Source organism: Helianthus annuus, chromosome 14 (assembly GCF_002127325.2).
Source record: "Helianthus annuus cultivar XRQ/B chromosome 14, HanXRQr2.0-SUNRISE, whole genome shotgun sequence".
NCBI lineage: Eukaryota > Viridiplantae > Streptophyta > Magnoliopsida > Asterales > Asteraceae > Helianthus > Helianthus annuus.
Genome location: NC_035446.2, coordinates 86,652,219 through 86,671,479, shown reverse-complemented (window position 1 = coordinate 86,671,479; position 19,261 = coordinate 86,652,219).

Sequence of the window (19,261 nt, the reverse complement as noted above, 5' to 3'; positions counted from 1 at the left end):
ATTATACGATTACTTTATACAAGTCATATATATCTATACGGCTCGTATACTATGAATTTCCTTTATTTTATTGTTTTATTATTATTTGACGCGACGTATTATTCCTCGATTCACGTGCGATTAGACGTAAGATTCTCTGATTCGATGTTATATTCCTCGATGCTCGTGCGATTTATGTGATTAGACGTTAGATTCCTCGATATTCGTGCGAGTTATTTGATTCGACGTTAGATTCCTCGATTCGCTTGTTAATCATTTGAAACGATGTAATATTCCGTAAAATTCTCTATATAAACGATAATAATTTCATTCATTTTCATTCAACTTCTATTCGTTTCTTCTATTTTTCTCTGTATTCAAATTATTTATGCTATAATGTCGGGTTGGGGTAACTTTTTTAATGTGTTTGATAACGAGGCGAATCAGGGGAGTTATGATAACAATGAAGATAACAAAGTGGTCATGTTTGATCTGAATGCTCCGTTCGATCCCATTCTTGCGTCTGATGTAGGTCAGGATACTTGGGGTTTGGATGCAATTCAGCCTAATTATGCTGGTTATTATCCATCGCAACACCCGGTTAATTTTGAAGCCCCTCCTTTTAGTTTTGGACCACCGACTGATAGTTCTCAGTCTCCTCCCATAAGTGATGGACCGCCGGAGGGTCCAAATGCTGACCAGGAACATAGTGAGTTTCAAAATAAGAAGGTATAACATTTAATTATACGTTTATTTGTTGTACGTTAACTATTTTAGTGTTTTTACGTTTGATGTTGTTTTTATTAAAACCTTAGATTAGGGTTGCTCAATGGGTCGTGTTTGCGGGTTGGTGGGTTCAAACCGACCTGAACCTGAAAATTTTACACAAACCCGAACTCGACCCGAACCCGAAAATCGTACCATACATAAGAACCCGAAAATCGTACCATACATAAGAACCCAAAAAATGTGTAACGGGTCAAGCCGCCAACCCGACCATGTTGACCCGAACCCGACCCGTTAACCCAAACGGGTTCGCAGGTTCAACCTGAAACTGACCCGAACCCGTTTATACTAAAGCTAAACCGATTGGTTAATCATTAATTGACACATATAAGTGTTTTCGTTAGGAATTCGCTAGCATGGATGAATTGGTAGAGTGGTGTAGAGACGTTGGACGCGTAAATGGCTACGCCCTCGTCACCAAACGCACCATCTACGATAAACAGGGTAGCGGTCAGCCGTTAAAAATCTGGCTTACGTGCGATTGTGCCGGTGAGTACAAATCAACAGCCACGGTCAGACGCAGCGGGACCAGGAAAACCGGTTGCAAGTTCCAACTGATCGGGGCATACAAAAAGAGGTTAGGTTATTGGGATCTAAAGGTTGATGAAGCTAAACATGACCACGAACCATTTCTGTATCCAGAGGGTCATCCGTTTCCTAATGAGGCTGACTCCATCAGAAGAGAGGACGGTGGAGCAAATGACGCATCAGAACATAAAACCACGAGACATTCTTGCTGCCATTAAAGAACAGAACCCCATAATGTCTCAACAAGAAACACCATATACAACGCTCGGGCCAAATTGGGTCGAATGGAACAAGTCGGCGAGACTCCAATGCAGATACTTTTCGACCGGTTGGGGAAGGTTGGGTTTGTTTTTTACCATAGAACATCTCAAAACGGCGAACGGGTCGAGGATGTTTTCTTCATCCACCCGGAGTCGAACATGTTGTGGCGCGCCTTCCGGCATGTGTTGCTTATAGACGCCACCTACAAGACGAATCGGTACAAAATGCCGCTAGTCCAGATTATCGGCGTTACATCCACGTTGATGCCGTTTTGCATTGCTCATGCGTTCGTAAGCAACGAGAAACAAGAAAACTTCACATGGATTGTACAGAGGTTGAAACACTCATTAGACAGTGTTATGGAACCCCGTGTGATAGTAACGGATAGAGATCGCGCCCTAATGAACGCATGTGCAACCGTGTTTCCCAGGGCTAGACATTCATTGTGTAGGTGGGACATATAGCAAAACATCTTCAAACATTGCAGGAAAAGCTTTAAAACAGATGATAAATGGGATAGGTTTCTTTACAAGTGGGGCGAGCTAATTAACTCAACGACCGATCATGACTACAACTACTGGTACGAGCGAATACGATCAAACTTGCCACGCAAAAAAACCGACGGTAAGTTTTATATAATTTTTGTTTAATAATCGTATTTATTTGACTTGTCTTAACTGCACTTGACTTTGATTACAGATATTATGAACTATTTGAATTCAATCTGGTTACAACCATATAGAGACCGGTTTGTTTCGTTCTGGAGCGACCAACATCTGAACTTCGGTCAACGTACAACGAACAGGGCAGAGGGTCAACATGCCCTTTTGAAGCAGTACCTAGGCGACTCTAATTACACCCTGGAGAAAGTGGTACCACTTATCGATAAGCTCATAAGAAACCAGGTGACAGAAATCAAAGGCAACATTGAAACAAGCAGGAGCTGAACATTGGGTCATCATAACAAACCAATATTTAATCTCCTACTAAAGAAGGTTTCACGTGCCTGCCTAGAGTTGATATCAGACGAAGTAAATGAAATAGAAAAATTAATGTTATATAATCGTACATGCGCGTGCCGTTTGTATACAAGCTGTGGGTTGCCAGGCGCGTGTCGGTTGGAATCGTATACAACGAATGGTAATACATTATTCGACCAACCACATTTTATAATCATAGCCTTTCATCACGCAAAATCTTATTGACGTTTTATGTTGTTTGTTGATATGTTTCTTAGGTGAAATGATCCCGTTGGAGTTGATAAACCCTTTTTGGAGAAAGTTAAATTTGGACTCCATAGTGGAACCGAGCAAGGTGGACTCTTTCGACTTAGACGGCGAATTTGCGCTTCTCAAACAACATTTAAGTGCTCAGCCAAGAGAACTCAAGAAAAACTTGATTCAAAAGATGAAGGAGTTGGTACAACTCAATAAGACGAAGCTTAAACAACCAGTTGTGCAAAAAAACACACGGGGTCGTCCAACTTTAAAAGCTCAGCAACAAAGGAAGGATGATTCGTCTACGGAGCCTTATAGACACAGCTTTTTTACAACGCAGGACCAGTATAGTGATTCACAAGATGGGTTTGGCACACAAGAGTCAACGATCGAACCTACCAGGCACAGCTCGTTTGTCGAGTCACAAAGTTATTGTACTGAAACACCTATGTTCTTCGGCGAGATTGTGAAAGGCCCTAAGAATTTGAAAACGAAAAACAAGGTCGCAAAATCAAAGGAAGAGCCACCAGACTTACCTTTGCTGCCTGTCGGACAAGTTAATATGTTCTTGTACTTCAAAAAGTACATTCCACCGTGCTTCTATCCACACTTCAGTCACATACAAAATGTGCAGGGTGATGGTAATTGTGGGTTTCGATCTATAACGGTCGGCTCATCGCTTAAAGAGTGGGAGTGGCCGTTCATACGGCAGCATCTTCATGATGAGTGCAACCGGTTCCACGAATTTTGGAAAAACATAAATGAAGTTCAGTATCAACAAGTTCTGGAATCATTAGTTTGGTCCGACCATATAGACGGAGCACCTCGACATAAGTGGCTACAAATGCCATTCACGCGGCTTCTGATAGCAAACCGGTGGAATGTCATTTGTCTCTTATTAAGTGACCTTGGTTGTGCTTCATTTTTTCCCATGTTCAAAACAGCCGAAGAAAGTATTCCGCATCGAATAGTCGCGCTTGTACATGTACACAGGAACCATTTTATTCACGTCAGATTAGAAGGGGAATATCCAATGCCAACCCCATCAGGATACTGGCGACAACCGACACGGAATACGCCAGCAGAAAGTTGGTATCACTATTACAAGGAACGTATTGACCAATATAATATGATCGTTGATGAATATAGGACCAGGGATTAAATAGATATAGGTACCCTATGAATATAAAATGTTCAACATACACGTTATATAAATGTTCGACATAAGTGGCTACAATTTGTAATGATCAACATACATGTTATATAAATGTTTTGGCAACTTGTTGAAATTGAATTTGAAAAAACGTTTAAACGAATCAACGTTAACGCATACCGACCGTATTTTCATCAGTTCCGCATATAGTAATTGAAAATAAATGAAAAATACTGAATTGTATACGGCCGTATAAAAATATACGCCTCATATACCGTGATCGTATATTAAGTATACGACATAATTAAAATAAATTAAATTACTGTATACGAGTCGTATACTTTTATACGGCCCGTATACAAAGGAAAAAAGATCGTATAAGTTTTATACGACCTCATTTCCACCATACGGCCTCAACATTCCACCAAAAATTATCTCGGTTTTCTCTCGGATCATTCTTGGACATCGTTCTTCGGCGTTTTTGGCGTTTTCTTCTCGTTCTTCCTATACGGTACGTTTTCGTATAGTAAACTTTCAAATTCCGTAACATGTTAGATTATGGTCTTGTATAGTAAAGCGTAGATAGGCGTAACGATTACGATTGTATAATTCAATTTGAAAAAAAAAAAAAAATTGAAACAGAAAATTGTATCTGATTATTCAAGTGTATACAGTCGTATAAATTGTATACGATCGTATAATGTTTGAATACTCAAACAATATACGATCGTATACACTTTATACGACCGTATACACTTGAATAATTAAAGGTTTTACGATCGTATACATTACATACGCTCGTATAACTTTTGAATATTCAAACATTTTACGATCGTATAATTATATACGGTCGTATACCTGTTTGAATATTCAAACATTATAGGAACGTATATTTTATATACGGTCGTATACTTGTTGAATTTTCAAACATTGTACGAGTGTATATGATATGTACAATACGTTCGTATACAAGAACAGTATTTGTATAATACGTTAACGATAATCGTATAGTGATTGCTAAGTTGTAATGGTTATTTGTTACAGACGATACGGCTGAGTCATCAGCAGCTGGTGCGGCCCGTAGAAGTCGAGGTCAGGGTCAGGGTCAGGGTCGGGGTCGGGGCCGTGGACGTGGACGCGGACGGGGACGTGGACGTGGACAGGAGGAGGAGGTTGTGCCCGATTTTACTGAGATGGGGCAGTTTCTTAGAGATATCCCCCGAGGTACGATTGCCTATAGGGTTTTGGGCAAATTACGGGAGATGGTGCTGGATGCGCCTCGGACCATAGATTTTCAGTTTTTGACCGATATTGGAGCGACCGGTCGGGTCCGGGAGCTCATGCCAGCTAACTCCCCGTGGGACCGCTTATTTGATGCCGCCACAGAGCGGGCCCACAGGGAGATTACTTTAGAGTTTTTATCTACCTTTTCATTTACGGACACCCGGGGTGGGGGTTTTAGCATTTTTTGACGACAGAGGCCGTAGCTTTTACTATTTGCGGCAAGACTTAGAGGATGACACTTCCTCAGTTCGCTGCTGCCTTGGGTCTGTACTCACAGGAAGACTCAAGGTCCCGCGCATTTTTTGATGCGCCAGTCAGCACGTCCGCCGACGTGTTGTGGCCGTATTGGCGCACTATTGGGTTCGGGGAGTTCACGAAACCGAGTCAGCGATCCCCGAAGGCACGGGCGACTGATCTTTACAACCCGTTACACCGATACCTACATCGGTGTATCGCCGTGACGATCGCCGGTCGTCATGATAGCAGGGAATGGGTCACCCAAAATGACCTATTCTTCTTGCACGACTTACTTAACGGCGGGAGGGCCAACTTGGCGTACAAGTTGGCCGCATATCTCGCCGAGTACGCTTTTAAGCGACCCTCTTCCCACATCAGCTGTGGGGCCTTCGTCACCCGTCTGGCGAAGGGTTTCTTTCGCCTCCTGTCCCCGCAGGTGGCAAGTGATATGACCCTGACACGCCAGCTTGACAGGGTTGGGAGGGACACAGCCCTATCGATGGGTTTGGCTCGCGAGGTCGAGGGAGGGCAGCTGGTTTGGGCTTATGGTGTGGGTGAGGGACCCCGTGAAGAGGGTGGTGATGAGGAGGGAGACGATGGAGAGGGAGGCGAGGGCGAGGGAGACGGGGGCGACAGAGAGGGAGGCGACGGAGAGGGGATCGCTCATACTGGCGATCGATCATAGGTAGCTGCGGAGGAGTTACGGGGTGATCGCCCGTACGTTCGACGCAGTGTGAGACAGCGTGTGATGCCTCCACCAGGGGTGGAGGAGAGACTCGTTCAGGTCGAGTCGGATGTAGCTGCAGTCAGAGGGGATTTAGCTGCAGTCAGAGGGGATTTAGCTGCAGTGAGAGAGGATGTACGGTGGATGGTCGAGGCGATTGTGGCTATGCATTCTGCCGCGCCCCTACCTCCACGAGCTGGCGCAGCACCACCACCACCACCGCTGTAGCTGCTTGTTGTATTATTATTTTTTTTTTTGTTATTTTACGTTTGAAACTTTGTAAAAGTTTATCTTTTTTTTTTGTTATAAATGTAAAACATTATAAATATTAATCTTATGTTTAGATGTTAACTTGTTTGTTTAATAATTGTTATCGTAGTTTATCATAATCATTTCACATATTTATCGTTTTACATAGTGGAAACTTACTAAACATTATAAATACGTTTAACTAGAAACTCGTAACATAATCCGATATATACAATACTATTTTAAAATTTACAAAACTTATTAAACGGTTTCCCGATTGCAACAAAAAATTAACTATTATATACATATTTATCGTTTTACAAAGTGGAAACCTATGAAACATAATAAATACGTTTAACTACAAACTCGTAACATAATGCGATATATAAAACACTATTTTAAAATTTTCAAAATTTATTAAACGGTTTCCCGATTGCAACAAAAAATTAACTTTTCTATACATATTTATCGTTTTACAAAGAGGAAACTTATTAAACATAATAAATACGTTTAACTACAAACTCGTAACATAATCCGATATATACAACACTATTTTAAAATTTACAAAACTTATTAAACGGTTTCCCCATTTCAACAAAAAATTAAACTTTCTATACGGGCTATACGGGTCGTATAACATTATACGGCCCGTATACAGATTTCAAAACTAAAAACCCTTGTCCAACCTCGAAACAATATGCAAGTATGTATACGGCCCGTATATAATATACGTCCCGTATACATATAAAAACAAAAAAAACATTCAACTCGTTAAATTATGTGCATAAACATTCTATACGGCCCGTATACAAATAGGGATGTGAAAATAAGATTATAGGGGTGTGGAAATAGAAGACCCCATTTTAAAAAGGTATGTTATGCCTTAATAAATAATTTATCTTATGAAATGTTTTTAATAAATCATGACGAATAGGATTGTAAATAAATAAAAATAAAACCTAAACGATCTTGGAAAATCCCGACACTCTATGACAAGCCCAAAAACCTTCTCTTCTACCCATTCCATTTGGGAGTGAATAAAGCCACATTATAAAGAGTTATGCTTGAGGACAAGCAAAGATTCAAGTGTGGGGGTATTTGATACGCGCAAAATGCAACATATAAATTATGTCAATTGTGGCATAAAACTAACCCTTTTTAGTACTAATGTTGGAAAAAGTGTGCTTTTGTCTTCCTTTTGTATTTTCAGGATTAAATAAGCTCAAATTAACAAAAGAAGCAAAAAGACAACATAATCTAACATAAATACAAGAAAAGGGACAAAAGTGGATTGCCCAACCCCTCGACAGCATCCTCCCAAGCAAAATAAAGAAGACAGAAGACTGAACACGCCCCGTGCTCAGCGAGCACGGGGCCGTGCCCAAGAAGCAGCAGAAAACACAAACCTATAGAAGCTTCTATTGCCCACCATGGGGCCGTGCCCAGCGGACACGGGGGCGTGGTCAGAGTACCGCAGGCGCATTTATTGTAATTACGAATTACAATTAATGAAGAGAGAGAGTGTCAGACGGACACGGGGCCGTGCCCAGGCTTCTGTTCAGCCTATAAATAGGAGTACTTGGAGCCATTTCAACTCATCCCTTGGCACACCACCTCTCTCACACTTCACCCACCACCCACAACCATCACAACACCATCATCCATCACCATCATCCATTGTCAGTCATAGAGTGTGTGAGTCGTCTCAGGATCCAAGATTGATCGTAAGAGTTCTTGACAATCAAAGGCCATGTTTGCCTAAGTCTCTTACATCACTTGGTGAAGACAAGTGTCTAGTGTAATACTTTTTATTTTTAATCTTTTGCACTTTTTATTTGGTTTTGTATTATTGACTTTAATAACTAGTTTCTTATGTTGAAGGTGATTCTTCCTTATCGTTTGTCCGTGGTGTCTTGACATTATTTTACTGTCTATATAAAATAAACGATTTTCACCATTCATATCTCCACGGTCTATATGGAGGTATGTTGGCTACCTGGTCGGGGGTTAAGGGAACGGTTTGGTAAGAGTCTTGCCCTTGTTCAGCGTTTAGAGGTCCCGCAAGGGACCTGGGTCAAATTTAGTAGGATCTCCTTCAATACCCAAAGGTATTGGATGGCGGGGATCCAAACTCTTTGACCCCCTCATAAGTTAAACTACTATTAATACTATAACCCGGCTATTTAGAACTGTATCCCTGCTGACTCAGACTACTTAGTCGAGGGTAACGTCACCTTCAAAAGAGAGGCCTACCATAATTTGCATTAATAACTTAATTAATTATCTTTCAATAATCCGACCCTTCAGGATTGTATCCTTACTGACTCAAACTACTGGGTTGAGGGTAACGTCACCTTCAAAAGAGGGGCCTACTACAATAACTACGATAATCTCTTAAACAAGTGCAAAAGTGCGAAAATAATCAAATGTTACACTATACACGAGTCGGATCCAAGTGATTCATCTTGTCTATCTGTTTTTATTTTTATTTATATTTTTCAGCATTTAGTTAGTTTTATTTTCTTAGTTTTAAATTCTTTTTTAACATTTTGATTTGATTAGACGTTGAGGATAAACCGGTACTAAAAGCTCTTGTGTCCTTGGACGACCTCGGTATCTTACCAACACTATACTACGTCCACGATGGGTGCACTTGCCCATATGTGTGTGTAGTGTTAGTAAATATCATGTTTTATAAATTTAAAACTTGGTTAAAAAGTGTAAAAAAGGCTTAAAATATATACTTAAAACATATACACACTTGCACGCATCACTACGCTTAAGCATATCTTAGATACTACTCAATTCGAGCTCGGGCATGCAACATAGAGTTATATAACTGTCATTTAAATTCTAGCTGTCTATCCTCATATGAGGTTGAGCCCCATCAAGATACTTGTTTAAGCTCCTTTTTTAATTTTACGCAACTCTATATGAAAGTTGAACAAAAGTCATATAGATAAATAAACTAAAAATCTTAAGATTATGAATTAAGAAAAAAAAACAGTGAATTGAGATTGTAATTGGTCCATATGAAGCTCATTAATATCTAATCTTATTGAAATTATTGAAATTGAAAGTTGTTACGTAGATAAAAAAAACTTTTGGTTACATAATTCTAAATAAAAAAAATTATGTTACAACTTATCCTTGAGATTATGTCAATCTTATTTATGGAAATTGTCGCAAATATGTAAATAACAATATTTACGTAACTAGAATAATATCAATATTTTGAAATAAAAGTAACATGTGAATTATGCGGAGAAATAGCAATAACATAATTTATGTTAACTGTTTTTATCGGTAATACTAATTCATAATATTTTGTTCTTCGTTCATTGCGAAAATCTAAAATATTTTGAGCATCCGAATTAAACAAATCAAAAATATATATGTTCATATAATTATATATATATATATATATTATAATTAAGGTATTTATATACAATATTAATATTAGGAGAAGAGATTTGATAATATTTATTATAATATTATAGGGATTAAGATAAGTTTAAATGATATTCATAAATTAAATTAAAAATAAAAAATAAAAATAAAATTTATGAGATTAAAGAAGCAAATGTACTGTTGCATTCCTTTTAGTATTAGATTAATGTTTAAAGTTTTGTTTTATTTTTCATTTTCATATGGTTTTTTTATTAATGTACAATTACGATTAATTGAAATTACCACGTACTTTTTGTCGTTACATTTTAATGTTCAGATCCGCGCTACGATGCAAATAACAAAACATATGTAGATCTCATTTTGTTTGATATTACGATTTTATTCAATGGTTTCCATGGTATGCGATACATATGGAATTCCAATAGCGTCTTGGGGGTTTACCACACCCCCTAGTTAAAATTATTTTTTGCTATATTTTTTTGTTTTTTCCCTTATAACTTTAACAATATGATAGTTTATAATTCTGAGTATGTTATTGCAATGTGCTTATTTTTATCTATATCTCCATAGAACTTTTAGTCAAAATTGAGTTTCTATAGCTATGTACAACTGGTTAAAGCACACATGTTGTACCGTGATTATTTTTAAATTAAAGTTGATTTTTTGTTCTTTATTGAGATGAGCCGAACCGATAACATCTGGTGCTGCGGCGAACCAACCAATTTTGGCTGAATAATGTCGGTACCGTATATCGCCGGTGCCGGTATTCACTTTTATGGTTTTCGATCGATTTAAAACATATGTCGATATCATTTTAGACATAATATTTCTTTCGATTGCTATACCAAACACCAATATTGTACATGTTTTAACCAAGCCAATAACAACCGAATGTCCACCACAACAAGCTAGTAATTCCACTCAATGTTTTAAAAACCGGTTCAAACTGGTTAAACTGTCCGGTAAGACACCTGGTTAAATCGTCCCGTATACCTGATTAAACCGTTTCTGAGCCTAATTCAATACCGTAAAAAAACTCTGATTTAATAATATAAAGTTTCCAAGTGAAACACTGATTCCTCTAATTAAAGAATATAAAGTTTTCAAGTGAAACATTGATTCCTCTAATTAAAGACTGACTATAAGGCGGATTCCATTCTAGAATCAGAAATTATTTTCGGATTCGTACATTTTTTGGTCCATTGAAAAAAACGGGTCCATTCAAATTATTTTATTATTATTTTAAATAAAAAGTGACTCTATCTATCATTTTCGTTATTTTATTAGTATAATATAATGTTTTATAAAATTTTGAATATATCATTGCGATGTGGTTATATTTATATACATTTAAATAAGAGTTGATTTTTAGTTCTTTGTCCTGATGAGCCGAACGCCCGAACTGATACCGTCCGGTGCTGCGACATACAAAACCGATTTCGACCGAATAATATTGGTACCATATATCGGTAACCAGTATTCGGTTTTATGGTTTTAGATTAATGTACGACATTTGTCGATATACTTTTAGATATATTTCTTACGGTTGCTATACCAAAGGCTAGTATCGTACTGGTATTATAAACAAACAAACTTGTTCCGACTAAATGTCTGCAACAACACACGGATAATTCTAGGGCATGTTTGGATAAGCTTTTTAAAACAACTTATTGACTTATTGGCTTTTTGAAAAGTCATAAGTTCTAAAATGATGTTTGGCAAAGAGGGTGTATGTGAGGGGGAAAAGCCAATAAGTCAATAAGTCACAAAATCATGACTTTTCCAAGAAGCCAATAAGTCAATAAGTTGTTTCAATAAGCTTACCCAAACATGCCCCTACTAGCTGTAATGTGTTAACAAGACTAAAAAGTTTCAAATGAAACTGATCATGCATGTGTCCACCTACAAATGCACAAGGCGGATTCTATTCTAAAATTAGAAATGATTTTGGAATTCGTGCGATTATGAGGCTCTTAAACAACTAGTGACATTCCCTTTACGCTTTGCAACGGAAACTCGGTCCGTATCTATTCGTTTCGCTACGCTACTGGTACCCACAATAGACTACATTAAACTAAATGGAAGGCCTTATATTGATTGAAAACAATAAAAATGAATAGTTATACCGGTACCGATGTTGTTTAGTAAATATCGGTTCTGTTGGTTTGTATTCGATGTTTATTTATTTTTTAAATATTGCGATATAAATTTTATTGATAACAAATGATGTGCCGCTATCATACCAAACCGAACTGAAACCAACTGAACAACATATGTATCGGTATTGGTATGTATTTTTAATTCTTTTTATTCAGTAAATTAATTGACACGGTATCGCTACCATACCGTACCGAAAAACATCATTTTCGGTACAAGAGTTTCTTTATATTGTTTTTTCTAGCGATAAAATGACACCGCAGTGCAACCGTACCATACCGAACATCGATACTGGTATATGCATTTATTTTTATGATTTTCAGTTTTGAAAAAAATTACATTTATACCACCCTCTCTATGACGATAAATGAATAACATTGCCAGTATCGTGACACTCTGAATCGATCAGTGTCATACAAACAATATCGATGACAGTTCGGTGTTCGTTTTTATCGTTTCTGGTCATGTAAAACATGTATTGATTTCTATACCAAGTGTATGTATCGTATGGTATTGTAACGAACCGAACTGATACCGATCTAATGCAAACGGTAACGTACCACCACATCGCTTAGGCAAATAACTTGTAATGTTAAAAAAATAAACATAGATGCGGCTTTTGTTAAAAAGTTAACACTAAAAATCAAATTTAAACTTATATAAATACTTAAAAATGTGATTTACTATTCATTATAAGTTCCACTTAATATGTATAACTAGGGTATATGACCGTGCTTTGCAGCGATATGTTACCGCGAGCATTGGATTGGAACTGGTTTGGTTCGTTATAGTATCCATACGATACATGTACTATGTATAAAAATCAACACGTGTTTTACATCGAACGAAAACGATAAAAATACATACAAGTACTAGCACTGATGTTGTTTAAATGGTATTGATCGATTTAGATCGTCACAGTACTATAACCGATATTTGTATATCATCGCATACAAAATTGTATAAATGAAAAATTATCGAAACCAAAAAACAGTAAAAATAAGTAAATCCTCAAAAAAAAAAAGAATAAAAAATAAACAAATACTTAAAAAATCATATATGTATTCATCAAGACTTGCTTTTCATAATGCTCAAATAATATAATAAAAAAAATAAGTAAATACTTTAAAAAATCATATCACTATTCATCAAGTCTTGCTATTCATATATATAACTAGTGAGATTCTTCTGTGCTTCGCGGCGGAAATTCAGTTGGTATCAACTTGGTTCGTTACGTTACCCGCACTTGTTATAGTAGCCGAAAGAGAAACATTACATTGATCGAAAACAATAAAAACATATATCGATATCGGAACTAATGTTGTTTAGTTGATAACGGTTATGTTCGTTTGCATTTTATGTTTATTTTATTTCAACATTCCGATTTTTATTTCTAAAACAGATACCGTGCCACTATCGGTAACAAGCCGAATCGAAACCGATTAAACAACATCTGTAGCAATACCATATTTATTTTTGTTGTTTGTAAACATAAGTTAATAAGAAAACAATATAATAATGAAAACCTAAAATAAAAAAAATAATACTAAACTGAACCAAACAACATTGATACCAGTGTGTATTTATTTTATAAGAATTTTTTTTTTCAAAATCAATTAAATTAAAAAAACAATATAAAGAATATTAATAAGAAACTTTATACCACTATTCATCGATACTGTATAATGTATAATGTATAATGTATAATATATAATATCAATATCAAATATCAATTATGATTACATCATGACCAGTCATACTCATGGCTTACAAATATAAGATTAATTTCTTAAATTTAAACAACTAGGATTGCGACCCGCAGCAATGCGGCGATAATTCTTTAGTTATAACTAAGTTGATCTAGGACCCGCACGCTATGTTAAACCTGTCAAACGGGGAAAAAATAGACGATGTAAAACGTTCACCCACACACGTACATTGCATCGTGTTAACTCGCAAAATTTAGAACGAAACGTAAAAAAGTTAAGCCAAAGACACACGTTGCGATGTGTTAAGTTACAAAATTAAGAACCAAGCATAAAGCGAAAAATTTGCCGAAAATGAAAACTATGAAGGACCAAAGTTGAAAGTAAAAAAAGTTATGAGGATAGATTGCAAAAGATAAAAAGTTTTGGGTTAAAAGCAAAAAAAAAATAGTTTTGAGTTAAAAGTAATTTATAAAATACTTTTGGGTGAAAAGTAAAAAAAAAAAACTTTTTTTTTTCGGAAAACCCCCAAAGCCAACGTTACGACAACCATATGCATAACTATTTATTCTTTGAAAAACCCCCAAAGCACACCTCGCGTTGCAGCGGGGCGTAAAACGGTGTCAAATAGTACTAATGTCACACAACCGTCATCGACCACCAATACTGACTCGACCTAGGATATGTGTGTTGCGACGAACCTGTCAAACATGGAAAAATAGAGGTAAAAACATTGAACCACACATGCACGTTGCGGAAAATTTAGAACTATACGTAAAACGAAAATTTGCGAAAGATGAAAAGTGTAAGTGACAAAAGTTGTGAAGTTAAATTGCAAATATTGAAAAGTTTTGGGTTAAAGTTAAAAAAACAAATTATATAGGGTTAAAACTGTAAAAGGAAAAAACCTTTGGATTAAAAGTAAAAAATCAAGTTTTTTTTTTTTTTTTTGAAAATGTGCAAAGCATAATGTACAACTTGTTATGCACAAAAAACTTGCTAATTTATAAAGTTATGAGGATAGATTGCAAAATATAAAAAGTTTTGGGTTAAAAGTAAAAAAAAATAGTTTTGAGTTAAAAGTAATTTATAAAATACTTTTGGGTGAAAAGTAAAAAAAATCATTTTTTTTGGAAAACCCCCAAAGCCAACGTTACGACAACCATATTCATAACTATTTATTCTTTGAAACCCCCCCCCCCCAAAGCACACCTCGCGTTGCAGCGGGGCGTAAAACGGTGTCAAATAGTACTAGTGTCACACAACCGTCATCGACCACCAATACTAACTCGACCTAGGATATGCGTGTTGCGACGAACCTGTCAAAACATGGAAAACTAGAGGTAAAAACGTTGAACCACACATGCACGTTGCGTCATATTAACTCGAAAAATTTAGAACTATACGTAAAACGAAAATTTGCGAAAGATGAAAAGTATAAGTGACAAAAGTTGTGAAGTTAAATGTGACACCTGTGCTCCGTAAACACACACAATGTAGGACACTATCTTTTATCAAAGAAAAAAAAATGTGTTTTGACCTCAAAATTTTTTTTTCTATTTTGGTTTTACAATTTCACATTTTGATTCCAGTTTATTTTCAAGCTTTAAATCGCTTTCTAGAAAGTTAAACGCGAACTGATGCGTAAACATAATCAGTTTAATGCGGAAAACATTCCGGAACAGTGACATAGGCTTAATATACCTTAAATAACTTTTAGATAACTTAGAAATAAGTTTTGAAGGCTTTGGTGTGACAAAAACAAGTTATTTCACCCTCAGGGACTATTTGTGTCAAACTACGAAAGTCTGCTGATTCACATAGTATTGCACATTCTGGAACTTGATCATAAGTTACATATGCCCTAAATATCCTTCACATGGCTTAGAAATAGGCTTTGAGGTGTTTGGTGCCAAAAATAAACTTTCGTGATCAATAGGGACTAAAAGCGTCAAAAAGTGCATAAGGTTGCATTCTCGCCCATAACCTACGTTCTGAATATATCCGAACATCCAAAAAATTTATGTAATCATTAAAATATATTATTTTAGTGATTAGCATGCGAAAAATCCATTTGTTGCATAATTTGGATCGTTTTTGCGTTCGTTACGAGTTCCGTCGTAATTAAGCGAATAACGCGTCCGTACGACCAAACGAACTGACATCCGAAATATTTTTGAGCATGTTTCATGTCCCTTATGTTTAGGCATCATTGTAGAGCCTTGAAAATGGCTTAACGGGCCTCAAACGCATCAAAAAGGGCCTTAAAAGCATGCAGGGACCATTTTTGTAATTTCTGAAACTTGTTTGCTGAAGCAGAAGCCCAGGCAGCCCGTGTAAGACCCCTCTTACTCTTACGCGGCCCGTGTGAGAGTATCAGACCTGCAAAACAGCTTTGTTTAATCAGTAGCTGGGTTTCTATGGGTTGCAACTGGTTTCTAATCATTCTATGGGCTAATTTTGATGGTTTTTGAGTACCCCTAGTATTACAAAACCATGTGCCCACTTGGACGGCCTAGATCGAAGCACGTTTATCAAGAAACGATCCTAACGGTCTTGGTTTTCCTATAAATACCCAACCCCCATTTGCTCCCAACTCATACCTTGATCTGATTGCTCTCTAAGTGTTGGGTCAAAATGGAGAATGATGTTATCAATTACGCTGACGTTATTTAGCATATTTATTGTATTATATAGGATGACATTTTTATTTATTTTAGTTGCGCGTTTTAGAGAGTTTAGGAAGTTTTCCAAGCAAGAGGTGGCTTGCTTGGAAAACAAGGCTCAGGCTCTATAAATAGAATACTATACCTCACTTGTGAGGTGTGCATTTGGGAGCCACCACCCTGGGAGAGCTCACCCCGGGAGAGCTCACCCGGGGTGGATGATTATCTTTGCATTATCTTTTCACATTCATTGAAATCATCTATGTTCAAATCCTTAAAGTTTCCATCTTTCTTTTTCATTTTCGTTTGTTCTTGGCTCGAATCACTCGTCTCACTATTTTTCACCGAACCGAGTCTGAAATCGGATCGTTACGGGACTATCATTTGGTATCAGAGCCTCGGTGGCTCGTTTCAGTTTTGGTTTGGTCGGGATCTACACCGAAAAACCGTCGGAGACGTAAAACAAATTCAGATCTGGGTTTTGATATAGTTTTCAGTTCAGCAACTTATTCCGGGTTTTGTGTTCATCCAGTGAATATATTCTTTTTCTTGTTCGTCAAGGTTTATAAAGAAAAGCAGATCTGTGTGTATGTGTTCAGTTGTTTCAGATCTTGCGAGTTTATTCATCAGCGAATTTAATGTTTCTAGAGTTTTTGTTTCTTTTTGGGGTAGTGTGGTGTGGTTGAAGATATGGGTTATTTACATCAGTGAGACTTTATAGTGTCGTGACAATAAGGGTATAGATCTAGATGAGTTTTGTTCGAGATATCAAAGGAACGAATGGATCTCGGTGCTTCAGTCTGTAAAGTTGGTCAGATATCAATGGCGTTTTACTGGTTCATTTTGGTTGCCGACGTTTATGGTGAGCTGTGACTAAAAAGGTTACTGGTGGTTTCACTTGGTATAAGATGGTGTATGAAGATGGTGCTAATTGGATTCGAGTTCACGAGCCTGGTGTACGGTGGTATTGTGTGGTCACCGGTGAGTAGTAGCGACGTGGTTATCGGAGGTGGTCTCTGGTGATGTTCAATGTTTGTGCACAGGGATGGTCTTTTGGTGGCTGAGGGTGGATGACGCAAGAAGGTGGGCGACGGAAAGGTGCTCGGTTGTATCGGATTTTGTTTTACGGTCACTATGGCTTTCCGGTGAACTGAACGGTGATGTCCGACACCTATCTTTGGTGGATATCGGTGGTTCTTTAGTGGACGGCCTAGATTGCCTCGAATGAATGTTGGCGGCTGAAGATATGTGGCAGCTTATGTTGCTAGGGTTTTGTTAGGCCCTAAAGTGTGAGACTGACGCATCAAATTAACACAACGGGCTATGGTTACAAACTAGGTCTTACCGGGTTAGTTTATATTAGGATGTGGACTTTTATAGGTCACTTGGGCCAAGCTTTAGGCCATGTGGGCCAAGCAGGCCCAAGGGGAGCCCATGTAGGGAATTGGGCTTGTCTATGTATATAAACAAGTTTTTAACTTGTTTTAGGGTTTGAACCTTTGGAACCTTATTGTTACAATCTCTAGAGAGGAGGGCGATTGATTGGTAGTCATGAGCACTTGTACTAGACGGTTTTGCTAATCATAGTAATAGAATCGTGTGCAAGTGTTTAAAGGTGATTCGGTATTGTTCTTGGTTCTTCGTATTTTCTATTTTCTGATTTTCGTGTTTGTTCTTGAATCTCACCAAGTTTGGATTCCGCACAAACTTGGTGATTGTTTGATATCATTGAAAGATCCGGTTAACGGGACTTACAAGTGGTATCAGAGCCATTAGAACCTGTTTCTAGGCTCGGTGTGATATCAAAGATTCAAGATTTTCGTAATTTTTGGGTTGGTGTTCTTCATATTCTTTGTGGTGTTCATCGAAAATTTATCAAAAATCACTATATTTTGGTGTTTTGATTTTTTTAAGTTGTTAAGATTTGAAATTTTTGATAAGTTTGAAAAGGGATTTAATCAATCCCAACATTTTCGAAAAATCTGGTTGATTAGTTTGTTTGAAAATTATTTGTTTCCTCATTTAAAAAAAATATTATCAATTATCATATTTCAGTCTATAGATTCAAGGACGTGTAAAGCAGTAAAGGTGTTTACAACGGTTTCGAGTCTTTCTCACTACTTCACTACGGTCTCGAGTCATCTTCACAACATCACAGAGGTCTCGACTCAAAGTCTCGAGTAGCAATCACCTTCCACCATCTTCTCCGACATCCACTCGCAACCTCCATTATCATTACTGGTCTCGAGTCCGAAGTTCTCGAGTCGCAACCATCATCATCCTTCACAAGTCTTGAGTCATCGTTTTCCTGGTCTCGAGTCATCATCATAGTCTCGACTCATCATCAACATCACTACAATTGGTCTCGAGTAGCAACCAAATCTAGTCGAAACAACAGTCTCGAGCCATCAACTTCATCCACCGTCTCGACTCATTAATCATCGTTCATCTCGACTCGCAACCTCGGTTCCGACTCGCAACCGCATCCACCGTTCCGACTCGCAACCGTCTCACTGTTCAACTTCTCCGGCCACCATCTTGAACTGCAACTCCGGTGAACACCTGCATCTTCTCCGGCCGCCGTTCATCCTCATCGTACTCACATCTCTCCGTTCATCACCTCCTTTGAACGACCACCGTATCTTCGATTGTCGCCGGTAATAATCCTCGTTCACCATCATAGTCATCTGCCATATCATCAGTGTCACTTCCGACACCGTCATAGATCATCATCATCTCCGGTGAGGTGTTGACGGCAGAAAATAAAATTAGGGTTACGGGGTGTTAGTTTTTTTTTTTGAACGAAGAAGACAGTCATTGTTTTGTTTGATTAAGGTTTTTAGTTAATTAATAATAATATTAATTATAATATTAATAATAATCAAATCATTTATCAATCATTA